General features: G+C 35.5%; 12 non-coding genes across 12 annotated transcripts; all 12 read right to left on the bottom strand.

The window, feature by feature from the left end:
- Window positions 1-282: 282 nt before the first annotated feature.
- Trnas-aga (transfer RNA serine (anticodon AGA)) lies at window positions 283-364 on the bottom strand. Its single transcript has one exon. It is a non-coding gene; the product is annotated as a tRNA-Ser (tRNA).
- A 1,004-nt stretch (window positions 365-1,368) lies between these two features.
- Trnas-uga (transfer RNA serine (anticodon UGA)) lies at window positions 1,369-1,450 on the bottom strand. The gene has a single exon. It is a non-coding gene; the product is annotated as a tRNA-Ser (tRNA).
- Window positions 1,451-2,321: 871 nt separating this feature from the next.
- Trnas-aga (transfer RNA serine (anticodon AGA)) lies at window positions 2,322-2,403 on the bottom strand. The gene has a single exon. It is a non-coding gene; the product is annotated as a tRNA-Ser (tRNA).
- A 1,375-nt stretch (window positions 2,404-3,778) lies between these two features.
- Trnas-aga (transfer RNA serine (anticodon AGA)) lies at window positions 3,779-3,860 on the bottom strand. The gene has a single exon. It is a non-coding gene; the product is annotated as a tRNA-Ser (tRNA).
- A 1,027-nt stretch (window positions 3,861-4,887) lies between these two features.
- Window positions 4,888-4,969, bottom strand: Trnas-uga (transfer RNA serine (anticodon UGA)). The gene has a single exon. It is a non-coding gene; the product is annotated as a tRNA-Ser (tRNA).
- Window positions 4,970-5,842: 873 nt separating this feature from the next.
- Window positions 5,843-5,924, bottom strand: Trnas-aga (transfer RNA serine (anticodon AGA)). Its single transcript has one exon. It is a non-coding gene; the product is annotated as a tRNA-Ser (tRNA).
- Window positions 5,925-7,297: 1,373 nt separating this feature from the next.
- Window positions 7,298-7,379, bottom strand: Trnas-aga (transfer RNA serine (anticodon AGA)). The gene has a single exon. It is a non-coding gene; the product is annotated as a tRNA-Ser (tRNA).
- A 1,005-nt stretch (window positions 7,380-8,384) lies between these two features.
- On the bottom strand, window positions 8,385-8,466 carry Trnas-uga (transfer RNA serine (anticodon UGA)). The gene has a single exon. It is a non-coding gene; the product is annotated as a tRNA-Ser (tRNA).
- An 891-nt stretch (window positions 8,467-9,357) lies between these two features.
- Window positions 9,358-9,439, bottom strand: Trnas-aga (transfer RNA serine (anticodon AGA)). Its single transcript has one exon. It is a non-coding gene; the product is annotated as a tRNA-Ser (tRNA).
- A 1,008-nt stretch (window positions 9,440-10,447) lies between these two features.
- On the bottom strand, window positions 10,448-10,530 carry Trnas-cga (transfer RNA serine (anticodon CGA)). The gene has a single exon. It is a non-coding gene; the product is annotated as a tRNA-Ser (tRNA).
- Window positions 10,531-11,445: 915 nt separating this feature from the next.
- On the bottom strand, window positions 11,446-11,527 carry Trnas-aga (transfer RNA serine (anticodon AGA)). The gene has a single exon. It is a non-coding gene; the product is annotated as a tRNA-Ser (tRNA).
- A 1,005-nt stretch (window positions 11,528-12,532) lies between these two features.
- Window positions 12,533-12,614, bottom strand: Trnas-uga (transfer RNA serine (anticodon UGA)). The gene has a single exon. It is a non-coding gene; the product is annotated as a tRNA-Ser (tRNA).
- Between the last annotated feature and the right edge of the window lie 874 nt (window positions 12,615-13,488).

The following is a 13,488-nucleotide window of genomic DNA, read 5'->3' as shown; positions in this document are numbered from 1 at the left end:
CGGCAAAAGGAAAGTTTTAAACATCTCAAAGAAACGCCCACACTCACGACAGAATAGTTGTTTATTGAGGAAACTATCGTGAAATGATTCAGTAATGAAAGGACATATATATATATATATATATATATATATATATATATATATATATGTGTGTGTGTGTGTATATTGTGGCAATTCTTTCAACAACAGGGTGGCTTACATAAACTACATAATGTATATGGTTTATCTAACAAAATATAAAATTACTTTATATACGTTAAAAATAAAAGTCAGTGTAACTATCGTCGCCGATAGGATTCGAACCTATGCGGGGAGACCCCAATGGATTTCTAGTCCATCGCCTTAACCACTCGGCCACGACGACTGTACAAGCCGCGCTTCTTCATAACTCTTCTAATTCGTAAAGGAACGAATCAAACATCAGATTATGATCTCGTGTGCTGTGTAAGTGTGCAGGAGGGTTTAGAGGCTGTGTTGTGTGACGCATGTAATGTGCAGTTTTGTTTAATGTAATGTACAGTGATGTTTTAGTATAATGTAGAGGTTTTATTCGAATTCTTTTTTCTATTCCTAATGAGGCTTGAGACCACAAAGTCAAAGGAACAACACGGAATGATAAAAAAAGGGTCTATGCAGACAAAAAATATCGATGGGTAGAAAGCCTGAAGGATTGAATATCATAGACTAGAATAAAACAAGGCGATGGTAATAAGTTGCAAATCTTCACAATGCAGGACAAAACAACTTGTTTGGAGTTCTTACTTCAATCATTCTGTTATATACAGAGAGATTATTAATTCTACTACAGTCCTATGGAAATGCATCCAGTAAGTTGAAGTACAAAATGGCTGAAATACTCACGTTAACTCACAAGTTTATCTAGAAAAATCAAAAAATGACTTCATATATGTTAATGAAAATAAGGTGAGCGGGGGGAATGTTCTCCTAGAAAAGGAAAAAAAGTCATCGATACGATTCGCACCCATGCAGGGAGACCCAAAATATTTCTGATCAAGTGTCTTCACCACTCGGCCACAACGACTACAGCTCAACAGGTTGCTTCATATATCTACTAATAGATGGAAAAAGAAAAGACCTATCGCCATATTATTATCTTGTGTAATGTATTAGTGTATGAAAGAGTTTAGATGTGGCTACATGTCTTGCAGTATGTGTTTCGGATCTGTATGTTCTCAGTTCAATCCCAGCAGAGAGATCGATAAAATAAGGTACCAGTCAAGTTGTGCAATCGATGGTTTCTAGCTGCTCTTGCCTTTCAAAATTATGGAATTTGTGCCTAAATCAAAAATTATTATTTATTGATAAAAATATAGAATCACTTTCTGTTCATTTAAAAAAAAAAATGAACGCCGCCGATAGGATTCGAACCTATGCGGGGATACCCCAATGGATTTCAAGTCCATCGCCTTAACCACTCGGCCACGACGACTGTACGAACTTCCTCCTTTCATAACAGATCTTATTGGTAGAATAAAAACAAATCAACCATCATACAGGTTGGCCCAAATGTAGGTTCACAGATATCACGTAGGTACTCTAAATTTCTTTTAAAACATTTTATTACATTTAAATTTCTATCTTGCAATTAACTAAATTAGCATAGAATAATGGTTTCATATCTTTTTTATAATTAAGATCGAAACTGTTAATATATGAATGCGAAAGAGTCAGTTGAATAACTGTAAACCTACTTTTGGGCCACCTTGTATTATTACCTTGTATGATGTATTAATCTACAGGTGAGTTTAGATGTTGTGTTGTGTGACGTATGTATTGTGTAGTTTTGTCTTATGTAATTTAATGTTTTATTGTCGTGCAAAGACTGATAAAGAAAATTTTTCTCCCAAACAAGGCTGGAGTTCCCTGTACTTTAAGGAAGTAAATGGAAAGACAAAGGAAGGGAAGAAATAAAAAAGGTATTGATGAGCAGAAAACTTAAAGCCTAAATGTCACAGACCAGAGGAAAGCGATGGGACTGAGTCTCAAGGAGCTGTAGTTGGGGGAAAGAAGCTGTTGGAATGAGAGGACTTATGACGGCAAAAGGAAAGTTTTAAACATCTCAAAGAAACGCCCACACTCACGACAGAATAGTTGTTTATTGAGGAAACTATCGTGAAATGATTCAGTAATGAAAGGACATATATATATATATATATATATATATATGTGTTTGTGTGTGTATATTGCGGCAATTCTTTCAACAACAGGGTGGCTTACATAAACTACATAATGTATATGGTTTATCTAACAAAATATAAAATTACTTTATATACGTTAAAAATAAAAGTCATTGTAACTATCGTCGTCGATAGGATTCGAACCTATGCGGGGAGACCCCAATGGATTTCTAGTCCATCGCCTTAACCACTCGGCCACGACGACTATGCAACGGAAGCGGCTTTATATCTCTACTAATAGATAAAACAAAGAACGTATTATTATCTAGAGCAGTGCTACTCAAAGTGGTGTCCGCGGACACCTTCAGCTGCCGGTCCGCAGCAAGTTTCCAGAAAAGAAAGAAACATTATAAAATGCTTATGTAATATTCTATTATTGGTTTCAGTTATTTTTTTGTTTCAGTTATTTGATTGCGGCCATGTTTTTGTGTGTTTCATAAATGGCTTATAAACACCTTCCACGCTGCAATTGATTATATAAATTGTTTCCGGTATAAATTAATATTAGTAAGAAATATTACCGGTCTCTGGCACATTGGAAAAAAAAATCACTGCCAGAACACGACATCAGATAGTTTGAGAAGCACTGATATAGTGTAATGTATTAGTGTACAGGAGAAGTTTAGAGTTTGTGTTGCATGGCGTATGTTTTGTTTAGTGTTGTCTAATATAATGTAAAATAATGTTTTTAGTGAATTGCAGATGCAGTATATTGTAAAATAGTGTTTAGCCGTAATATGATGCGATATACTTTATTGTTGTGTAGTATTTTTTAATGTAATTCGTAGAAGGACGAAACTCAAAGATACCAGAGAGCAGAATCTTCACTGTGCCGGACAAAACAACCTTAGCAACAGTTCTTGGTAAATTTATAGTTTCACACCAAACTCAATTTTGGTACAAAATAATTTTTTCCCGCGGTTTTTTTTTGGGGTGGGGGTGGGGGGTGGGGGTTGCATTTGTCTTAGTTGACTTCGTAAGCTGTCGGAAATGCATTCTTTCCTCGGAAAACGGAGGGGTGGGGGTGGGAGGAACCTCGGAAATTCCTCTTTCCGACCCCCGTCTCCCACATATGTTTTTTTTTCGTTGCAATCGTCTTAATTAACCTCATACATATAATCAGTTAGTTGCAGTTACAGATTGTATATTCTAATTAAAATGTCTAGAACTACAAGATTCACTGTGAGTTAATGAGCGAAAAAAAGAAAAAATTGAAATTTGAACAAACGTCTTCGACATGATTTGAACCTACGCGGGAGGTATCCAGAACCTTCACCTTAACCACAGGGCCACGATGACAACATAAACGACCCTACTTTATATATCTACAAACGGACGGCCGGACCAGATCGTTTGTGGTAGGCCTGTGAGGATTGAAAAGAAGAAGACAAATCATTATGTCTAATAAATTTTAAATAGTTTTAAATTTGCCCAACAACATGGTGAAGCCAGAAGCATTATTTAGATATGAACTCTTTATATACAAACATATTTTAATAATTCTTTCAACACTTATCGAAGAAAATATAAAATTACGTTACATATGTTAAAGAATTAAAAAAAAACCCCGAAGAAATTGACGTCGTCGATAGGATTCGAACCTATGCGGGGCGACCCCAATGGATTTCTAGTCCATCGCCTTAACCACTCGGCCACGACGACTGTACAAGCCGCACTTCTTCATAACTCTTCTAATTCGTAAAAGAACGAATCAAACATCATATTATGATCTCGTGTGACGTGTAGATGTGCAGGAGGGTTTAGAGGCTGTGTTGTGTGACGCATGTAATGTGCAGGAGGGTTTAGAGGCTGTGTTGTGTGACGCATGTAATGTGCAGTTTTGTTTAATGTAATGCGGTAGAGGTTTTATTCGAATTCTTTTTTCTATTCCTAATGAGGCTTGAGACCACAAAGTCAAAGGAACAACACGGAATGATAAAAAAAGGGTCTATGCAGACAAAAAATATCGATGGGTAGAAAGCCTGAAGGATTGAATATCATAGACTAGAATAAAACAAGGCGATGGTAATAAGCTGCAAATCTTTACAATGCCGGACAAAACAACTTGTTTGGAGTTCTTACTTCAATCTTTCTGTTATATACAGAGAGATTATTAATTCTACTACAGTCCTATGGAAATGCATCCAGTAAGTTGAAGTACAAAATGGCTGAAATACTCACGTTAACTCACAAGTTTATCTAGAAAAATCAAAAAATGACTTCATATATGTTAATGAAAATAAGGTGGGCGGGAGGAATGTTCTCCTAGAAAAGAAAAAAAAGGTCACCGATAAGATTCGCACCAATGCAAGGAGACCCAAACGATTTCTGGTCAAGTGTCTTCACCACTCGGCCACAACGACTACAGTTTAACAGGTTGCTTCATATATCTACTAATAGATGGAAAAAGAAAAGACCTATCGCCATATTATTATCTTGTGTAATGTATTAGTGTATGAAAGAGTTTAGATGTGGCTACATGTCTTGCAGTATGTGTTTCGGATCTGTATGTTCTCAGTTCAATCCCAGCAGAGAGATCGATAAAATAAGGTACCAGTCAAGTTGAGCAATCGATGGTTTCTAGCTGCTCTTACCTTTCAAAATTATGGAATTTGTGCCTAAATCAAAAATTATTATTTATTGATAAAAATATAGAATCACTTTCTGTTCATTTAAAAAAAAAAATTCACGTCGCCGATAGGATTCGAACCTATGCGGGGATACCCCAATGGATTTCAAGTCCATCGCCTTAACCACTCGGCCACGACGACTGTACGAACTTCCTCCTTTCATAACAGAACTTATTGGTAAAAAAAAAACAAATCAACCATCATACAGGTTGGCCCAAATGTAGGTTTACAGATATCACGTAGGTACTCTAAATTTCTTTTAAAACATTTTATTACATTTAAATTTCTATCTTGCAATTAACTAAATTAGCATAGAATAATGGTTTCATATTTTTTTTATAATTAAGATCGAAACTGTTAATATATGAATGCGAAAGAGTCAGTTGAATAACTGTAAACCTACTTTTGGGCCACCTTGTATTATTACCTTGTATGATGTATTAATCTACAGGTGAGTTTAGATGTTGTGTTGTGTGACGTATGTATTGTGTAGTTTTGTCTTATGTAATTTAATGTTTTATTGTCGTGCAAAGACTGATAAAGAAAATTTTTCTCCCAAACAAGGCTGGAGTTCCCTGTACTTTAAGGAAGTAAATGGAAAGACAAAGGAAGGGAAGAAATAAAAAAGGTATTGATGAGCAGAAAACTTAAAGGCTAAATGTCACAGACCAGAGGAAAGCGATGGGACTGAGTCTCAAGGAGCTGTAGTTGGGGGAAAGAAGCTGTTGGAATGAGAGGACTTATGACGGCAAAAGGAAAGTTTTAAACATCTCAAAGAAACGCCCACACTCACGACAGAATAGTTGTTTATTGAGGAAACTATCGTGAAATGATTCAGTAATGAAAGGACATATATATATATATATATATATATATATATATGTGTGTGTGTGTATATTGCGGCAATTCTTTCAACAACAGGGTGGCTTACATAAACTACATAATGTATATGGTTTATCTAACAAAATATAAAATTACTTTATATACGTTAAAAATAAAAGTCATTGTAACTATCGTCGTCGATAGGATTCGAACCTATGCGGGGAGACCCCAATGGATTTCTAGTCCATCGCCTTAACCACTCGGCCACGACGACTATACAACGGAAGCGGCTTTATATCTCTACTAATAGATAAAACAAAGAACGTATTATTATCTAGAGCAGTGCTACTCAAAGTGGTGTCCGCGGACACCTTCAGCTGCCGGTCCGCAGCAAGTTTCCAGAAAAGAAAGAAACATTATAAAATGCTTATGTAATATTCTATTATTGGTTTCAGTTATTTTTTTGTTTCAGTTATTTGATTGCGGCCATGTTTTTGTGTGTTTCATAAATGGCTTATAAACACCTTCCACGCTGCAATTGATTATATAAATTGTTTCCGGTATAAATTAATATTAGTAAGAAATATTACCGGTCTCTGGCACATTGGAAAAAAAAATCACTGCCAGAACACGACATCAGATAGTTTGAGAAGCACTGATATAGTGTAATGTATTAGTGTACAGGAGAAGTTTAGAGTTTGTGTTGCATGGCGTATGTTTTGTTTAGTGTTGTCTAATATAATGTAAAATAATGTTTTTAGTGAATTGCAGATGCAGTATATTGTAAAATAGTGTTTAGCCGTAATATGATGCGATATACTTTATTGTTGTGTAGTATTTTTTAATGTAATTCGTAGAAGGACGAAACTCAAAGATACCAGAGAGCAGAATCTTCACTGTGCCGGACAAAACAACCTTAGCAACAGTTCTTGGTAAATTTATAGTTTCACACCAAACTCGATTTTGGTACAAAATAATTTTTTCCCGCGGTTTTTTTTGGGGTGGGGGTGGGGGTGGGGGTTGCATTTGTCTTAGTTGACTTCGTAAGCTGTCGGAAATGCATTCTTTCCGCGGAAAACGGAGGGGTGGGGGTGGGAGGAACCTCGGAAATTCCTCTTTCCGACCCCCGTCTCCCACGTATGTTTTTTTTTCGTTGCAATCGTCTTAATTGACCTCATACATATAATCAGTTAGTTGCAGTTACAGATTGTATATTCTAATTAAAATGTCTAGAACTACAAGATTCACTGTGAGTTAATGAGCGAAAAAAAGAAAAAAATGAAATTTGAACAAACGTCTTCGACATGATTTGAACCTACGCGGGAGGTGTCCAGAACCTTCAACTTAACCACAGGGCCACGATGACAACATAAACGACCCTACTTTATATATCTACAAACGGACGGCCGGACCAGATCGTTTGTGGTAGGCCTGTGAGGATTGAAAAGAAGAAGACAAATCATTATGTCTAATAAATTTTAAATAGTTTTAAATTTGCCCAACAACATGGTGAAGCCAGAAGCATTATTTAGATATGAACTCTTTATATACAAACATATTTTAATAATTCTTTCAACACTTATCGAAGAAAATATAAAATTACGTTACATATGTTAAAGAATTAAAAAAAAACCCCGAAGAAATTGACGTCGTCGATAGGATTCGAACCTATGCGGGGAGACCCCAATGGATTTCTAGTCCATCGCCTTAACCACTCGGCCACGACGACTGTACAATCCGCATTTCTTCATAACTCTTCTAATTCGTAAAAGAACGAATCAAACATCAAATTATGATCTCGTGTGCTGTGTAAGTGTGCAGGAGGGTTTAGAGGCTGTGTTGTGTGACGCATGTAATGTGCAGTTTTGTTTAATGTAATGCGGAGTGTTGTTTTAGTATAATGTAGAGGTTTTATTCGAATTCTTTTTTCTATTCCTAATGAGGCTTGAGACCACAAAGTCAAAGGAACAACACGGAAAGATTAAAAAAAGGGTCTATGCCGACAAAAGATATCGATGGGTAGAAAGCCTGAAGGATTGAATATCATAGACTAGAATAAAACAAGGCTATGGTAATAAGTTGCAAATCTTTACAATGCCGGACAAAACAACTTGTTTGGAGTTCTTACTTCAATCATTCTGTCATATACAGAGAGATTATTAATTCTACTACAGTCCTATGGAAATGCATCCAGTAAGTTGAAGTACAAAATGGCTGAAATACTCACCTTAACTCACAAGTTTATCTAGAAAAATCAAAAAATGACTTCATATATGTTAATGAAAATAAGGTGAGCGGGGGGAATGTTCTCCTAGAAAAGGAAAAAAGGTCATCGATACGATTCGCATCCATGCAGGGAGACCCAAAAGATTTCTGATCAAGTGTCTTCACCACTCGGCCAGAACGACTACAGCTCAACAGGTTGCTTCATATATCTACTAATAGATGGAAAAAGAAAAGACCTATCGCCATATTATTATCTTGTGTAATGTATTAGTGTATGAAAGAGTTTAGATGTGGCTACATGTCTTGCAGTATGTGTTTCGGATCTGTATGTTCTCAGTTCAATCCCAGCAGAGAGATCGATAAAATAAGGTACCAGTCAAGTTGTGCAATCGATGGTTTCTAGCTGCTCTTACCTCTCAAAATTATGGAATTTGTGCCTAAATCAAAAATTATTATTTATTGATAAAAATATAGAATCACTTTCTGTTCATTTAAAAAAAAAAATGAACGCCGCCGATAGGATTCGAACCTATGCGGGGATACCCCTATGGATTTCAAGTCCATCGCCTTAACCACTCGGCCACGACAACTGTACGAACTTCCTCCTTTCATAACAGATCTTATTGGTAGAATAAAAACAAATCAACCATCATACAGGTTGGCCCAAATGTAGGTTTACAGATATCACGTAGGTACTCTAAATTTCTTTTAAAACATTTTATTACATTTAAATTTCTATCTTGCAATTAACTAAATTAGCATAGAATAATGGTTTCATATTTTTTTTATAATTAAGATCGAAACTGTTAATATATGAATGCGAAAGAGTCAGTTGAATAACTGTAAACCTACTTTTGGGCCACCTTGTATTATTACCTTGTATGATGTATTAATCTACAGGTGAGTTTAGATGTTGTGTTGTGTGACGTATGTATTGTGTAGTTTTGTCTTATGTAATTTAATGTTTTATTGTCGTGCAAAGACTGATAAAGAAAATTTTTCTCCCAAACAAGGCTGGAGTTCCCTGTACTTTAAGGAAGTAAATGGAAAGACAAAGGAAGGGAAGAAATAAAAAAGGTATTGATGAGCAGAAAACTTAAAGGCTAAATGTCACAGACCAGAAGAAAGCGATGGGACTGAGTCTCAGGGAGCTGTAGTTGGGGGAAAGAAGCTGTTGGAATGAGAGGACTTATGACGGCAAAAGGAAAGTTTTAAACATCTCAAAGAAACGCCCACACTCACGACAGAATAGTTGTTTATTGAGGAAACTATCGTGAAATGATTCAGTAATGAAAGGACATATTTATATATATATATATATATATATATATATATATATGTGTGTGTGTGTGTGTGTGTGTGTATTGCGGCAATTCTTTCAACAACAGGGTGGCTTACATAAACTACATAATGTATATGGTTTATCTAACAAAATATAAAATTACTTTATATACGTTAAAAATAGAAGTCAGTGTAACTATCGTCGCCGATAGGATTCGAACCTATGCGGGGAGACCCAAATGGATTTCTAGTCCATCGCCTTAACCACTCGGCCACGACGACTGTACAAGCCGCACTTCTTCATAACTTTTCTAATTCGTAAAAGAACGAATCAAACATCAGATTATGATCTCGTGTGCTGTGTAAGTGTGCAGGAGGGTTTAGAGGCTGTGTTGTGTGACGCATGTAATGTGCAGTCAGTTTTGTTTAATGTAATGTACAGTGAAGTTTTAGTATAATGTAGAGGTTTTATTCGAATTCTTTTTTCTATTCCTAATGAGGCTTGAGACCACAAAGTCAAAGGAACAACACGGAAAGATAAAAAAAAGGGTCTATGCCGACAAAAGATATCGATGGGTAGAAAGCCTGAAGGATTGAATATCATAGACTAGAATAAAACAAGGCGATGGTAATAAGCTGCAAATCTTTACAATGCCGGACAAAACAACTTGTTTGGAGTTCTTACTTCAATCATTCTGTTATATACAGAGAAATTATTAATTCTACTACAGTCCTATGGAAATGCATCCAGTAAGTTGAAGTACAAAATGGCTGAAATACTCACGTTAACTCACAAGTTTATCTAGAAAAATCAAAAAATGACTTCATATATGTTAATGAAAATAAGGTGAGCGGGGGGATGTGCTCCTAGAAAAAGAAAAAAAGGTCATCGATACGATTCGCACCAATGCAGGGAGACCCAAAAGATTTCAGATCAAGTGTCTTCACCACTCGGACACAACGACTACAGCTCAACAGGTTGCTTCATATATCTACTAATAGATGGAAAAAGAAAAGACCTATCGCCATATTATTATCTTGTGTAATGTATTAGTGTATGAAAGAGTTTAGATGTGGCTACATGTCTTGCAGTATGTGTTTCGGATCTGTATGTTCTCAGTTCAATCCCAGCAGAGAGATCGATAAAATAAGGTACCAGTCAAGTTGTGCAATCGATGGTTTCTAGCTGCTCTTACCTTTCAAAATTATGGAATTTGTGCCTAAATCAAAAATTATTTTTTATAGATAAAAATATAGAATCACTTTCTGTTCATTTAAAAAAAAAAATTCAGTTCGCCGATAGGATTCGAACCTATGCGGGGATAACCCAATGGATTTCGAGACCATCGCCTTAACCACTCGGCCACGACGACTGTACGAACTTGCTCCTTTCATAACAGATCTTATTGGTAAAAAAAAAACAAATCAACCATCATACAGGTTGGCCCAAATATAGGTTTACAGATATCACGTAGGTACTCTAAATTTCTTTTAAAACATTTTATTACATTTAAATTTCTATCTTGCAATTAACTTAATTAGCATAGAATAATGGTTTCATATTTTTTTTATAATTAAGATCGAAACTGTTAATATATGAATGCGAAAGAGTCAGTTGAATAACTGTAAACCTACTTTTGGGCCACCTTGTATTATTACCTTGTATGATGTATTAATCTACAGGTGAGTTTAGATGTTGTGTTGTGTGACGTATGTATTGTGTAGTTTTGTCTTATGTAATTTAATGTTTTATTGTCGTGCAAAGACTGATAAAGAAAATTTTTCTCCCAAACAAGGCTGGAGTTCCCTGTACTTTAAGGAAGTAAATGGAAAGACAAAGGAAGGGAAGAAATAAAAAAGGTATTGATGAGCAGAAAACTTAAAGGCTAAATGTCACAGACCAGAGAAAAGCGATGGGACTGAGTCTCAGGGAGCTGTAGTTGGGGGAAAGAAGCTGTTGGAATGAGAGGACTTATGACGGCAAAAGGAAAGTTTTAGACATCTCAAAGAAACGCCCACACTCACGACAGAATAGTTGTTTATTGAGGAAACTATCGTGAAATGATTCAGTAATGAAAGGACATATTTATATATATATATATATATATATATATATATATATATATATATATATATATATATATATATATATATGTGTGTGTGTGTGTATATTGTGGCAATTCTTTCAACAACAGGGTGGCTTACATAAACTACATAATGTATATGGTTTATCTAACAAAATATAAAATTACTTTATATACGTTAAAAATAAAAGTCAGTGTAACTATCGTCGCCGATAGGATTCGAACCTATGCGGGGAGATCCCAATGGATTTCTAGTGCATCGCCTTAACCACTCGGCCACGACGACTGTACAAGCCGCACTTCTTCATAACTCTTCTAATTCGTAAAAAAACGAATCAAACATCAGATTATGATCTCGTGTGCTGTGTAAGTGTGCAGGAGGGTTTAGAGGCTGTGTTGTGTGACGCCTGTAATGTGCAGTTTTGTTTAATGTAATGTACAGTGATGTTTTAGTATAATGTAGAGGTTTTATTCGAATTCTTTTTTCTATTCCAAATGAGGCTTGAGACCACAAAGTCAAAGGAACAACATGGAATGATAAAAAAAAGGGTCTATGCCGACAAAAGATATCGATGGGTAGAAAGCCTGAAGGATTGAATATCATAGACTAGAATAAAACAAGGCGATGGTAATAAGTTGCAAATCTTTACAATGACGGACAAAACAACTTGTTTGGAGTTCTTACTTCAATCATTCTGTTATATACAGAGAGATTATTAATTCTACTACAGTCCTATGGAAATGCATCCAGTAAGTTGAAGTACAAAATGGCTGAAATACTCACGTTAACTCACAAGTTTATCTAGAAAAATCAAAAAATGACTTCATATATGTTAATGAAAATAAGGTGAGCGGGGGGAATGTTCTCCTAGAAAAGAAAAAAAGGTCACCGATAAGATTCGCACCCATGCAAGGAGACCCAAACGATTTCTGGTCAAGTGTCTTCACCACTCGGCCACAACGACTACAGCTCAACAGGTTGCTTCATATATCTACTAATAGATGGAAAAAGAAAAGACCTATCGCCATATTATTATCTTGTGTAATGTATTAGTGTATGAAAGAGTTTAGATGTGGCTACATGTCTTGCAGTATGTGTTTCGGATCTGTATGTTCTCAGGTCAATCCCAGCAGAGAGATCGATAAAATAAGGTACCAGTCAAGTTGTGCAATCGATGGTTTCTAGCTGCTCTTACCTTTCAAAATTATGGAATTTGTGCCTAAATCAAAAATTATTATTTATTGATAAAAATATAGAATCACTTTCTGTTCATTAAAAAAAAAAAATGAACGCCGCCGATAGGATTCGAACCTATGCGGGGATACCCCAATGGATTTCAAGTCCACCGCCTTAACCACTCGGCCACGACGACTGTACGAACTTGCTCCTTTCATAACAGATCTTATTGGTAAAAAAAAAACAAATCAACCATCATGCAGGTTGGCCTAAATGTAGGTTTACAGATATTACGTAGTTACTCTAAATTTCTTTTAAAACATTTTATTACATTTAAATTTCTATCTTGCAATTAACTAAATTAGCATAGAATAATGGTTTCATATTTTTTTTATAATTAAGATCGAAACTGTTAATATATGAATGCGAAAGAGTCAGTTGAATAACTGTAAACCTACTTTTGGGCCACCTTGTTTTATTACCTTGTATGATGTATTAATCTACAGGTGAGTTTAGATGTTGTGTTGTGTGACGTATGTATTGTGTAGTTTTGTCTTATGTAATTTAATGTTTTATTGTCGTGCAAAGACTGATAAAGAAAATATTTCTCCCAAACAAGGCTGGAGTTCCCTGTACTTTAAGGAAGTAAATGGAAAGACAAAGGAAGGGAAGAAATAAAAAAGGTATTGATAAGCAGAAAACTTAAAGGCTAAATGTCACAGACCAGAGGAAAGCGATGGGACTGAGTCTCAGGGAGCTGTAGTTGGGGGAAAGAAGCTGTTGGAATGAGAGGACTTATGACGGCGAAAGGAAAGTTTTAAACATCTCAAAGAAACGACCACACTCATGACAGAATAGTTGTTTATTGAGGAAACTATCGTCAAATGATTCAGTAATGAAAGGACATATATATATATATATATATATATATATATATATATATGTGTGTGTGTGTGTGTGTGTGTGTGTATTGCGGCAATTCTTTCAACAACAGGGTGGCTTACATAAACTACATAATATATATGGTTTACGTAACAAAATATAAAATTACTTTATATACGTTAAAAATA

Source organism: Octopus bimaculoides, chromosome 10, assembly GCF_046866305.1.
Source record: "Octopus bimaculoides isolate indiv1 chromosome 10, ASM4686630v1, whole genome shotgun sequence".
Lineage (NCBI taxonomy): Eukaryota > Metazoa > Mollusca > Cephalopoda > Octopoda > Octopodidae > Octopus > Octopus bimaculoides.
Note: the sequence above shows the minus strand (reverse complement) of the source record. Positions and strands in the feature narration are given on the sequence as shown.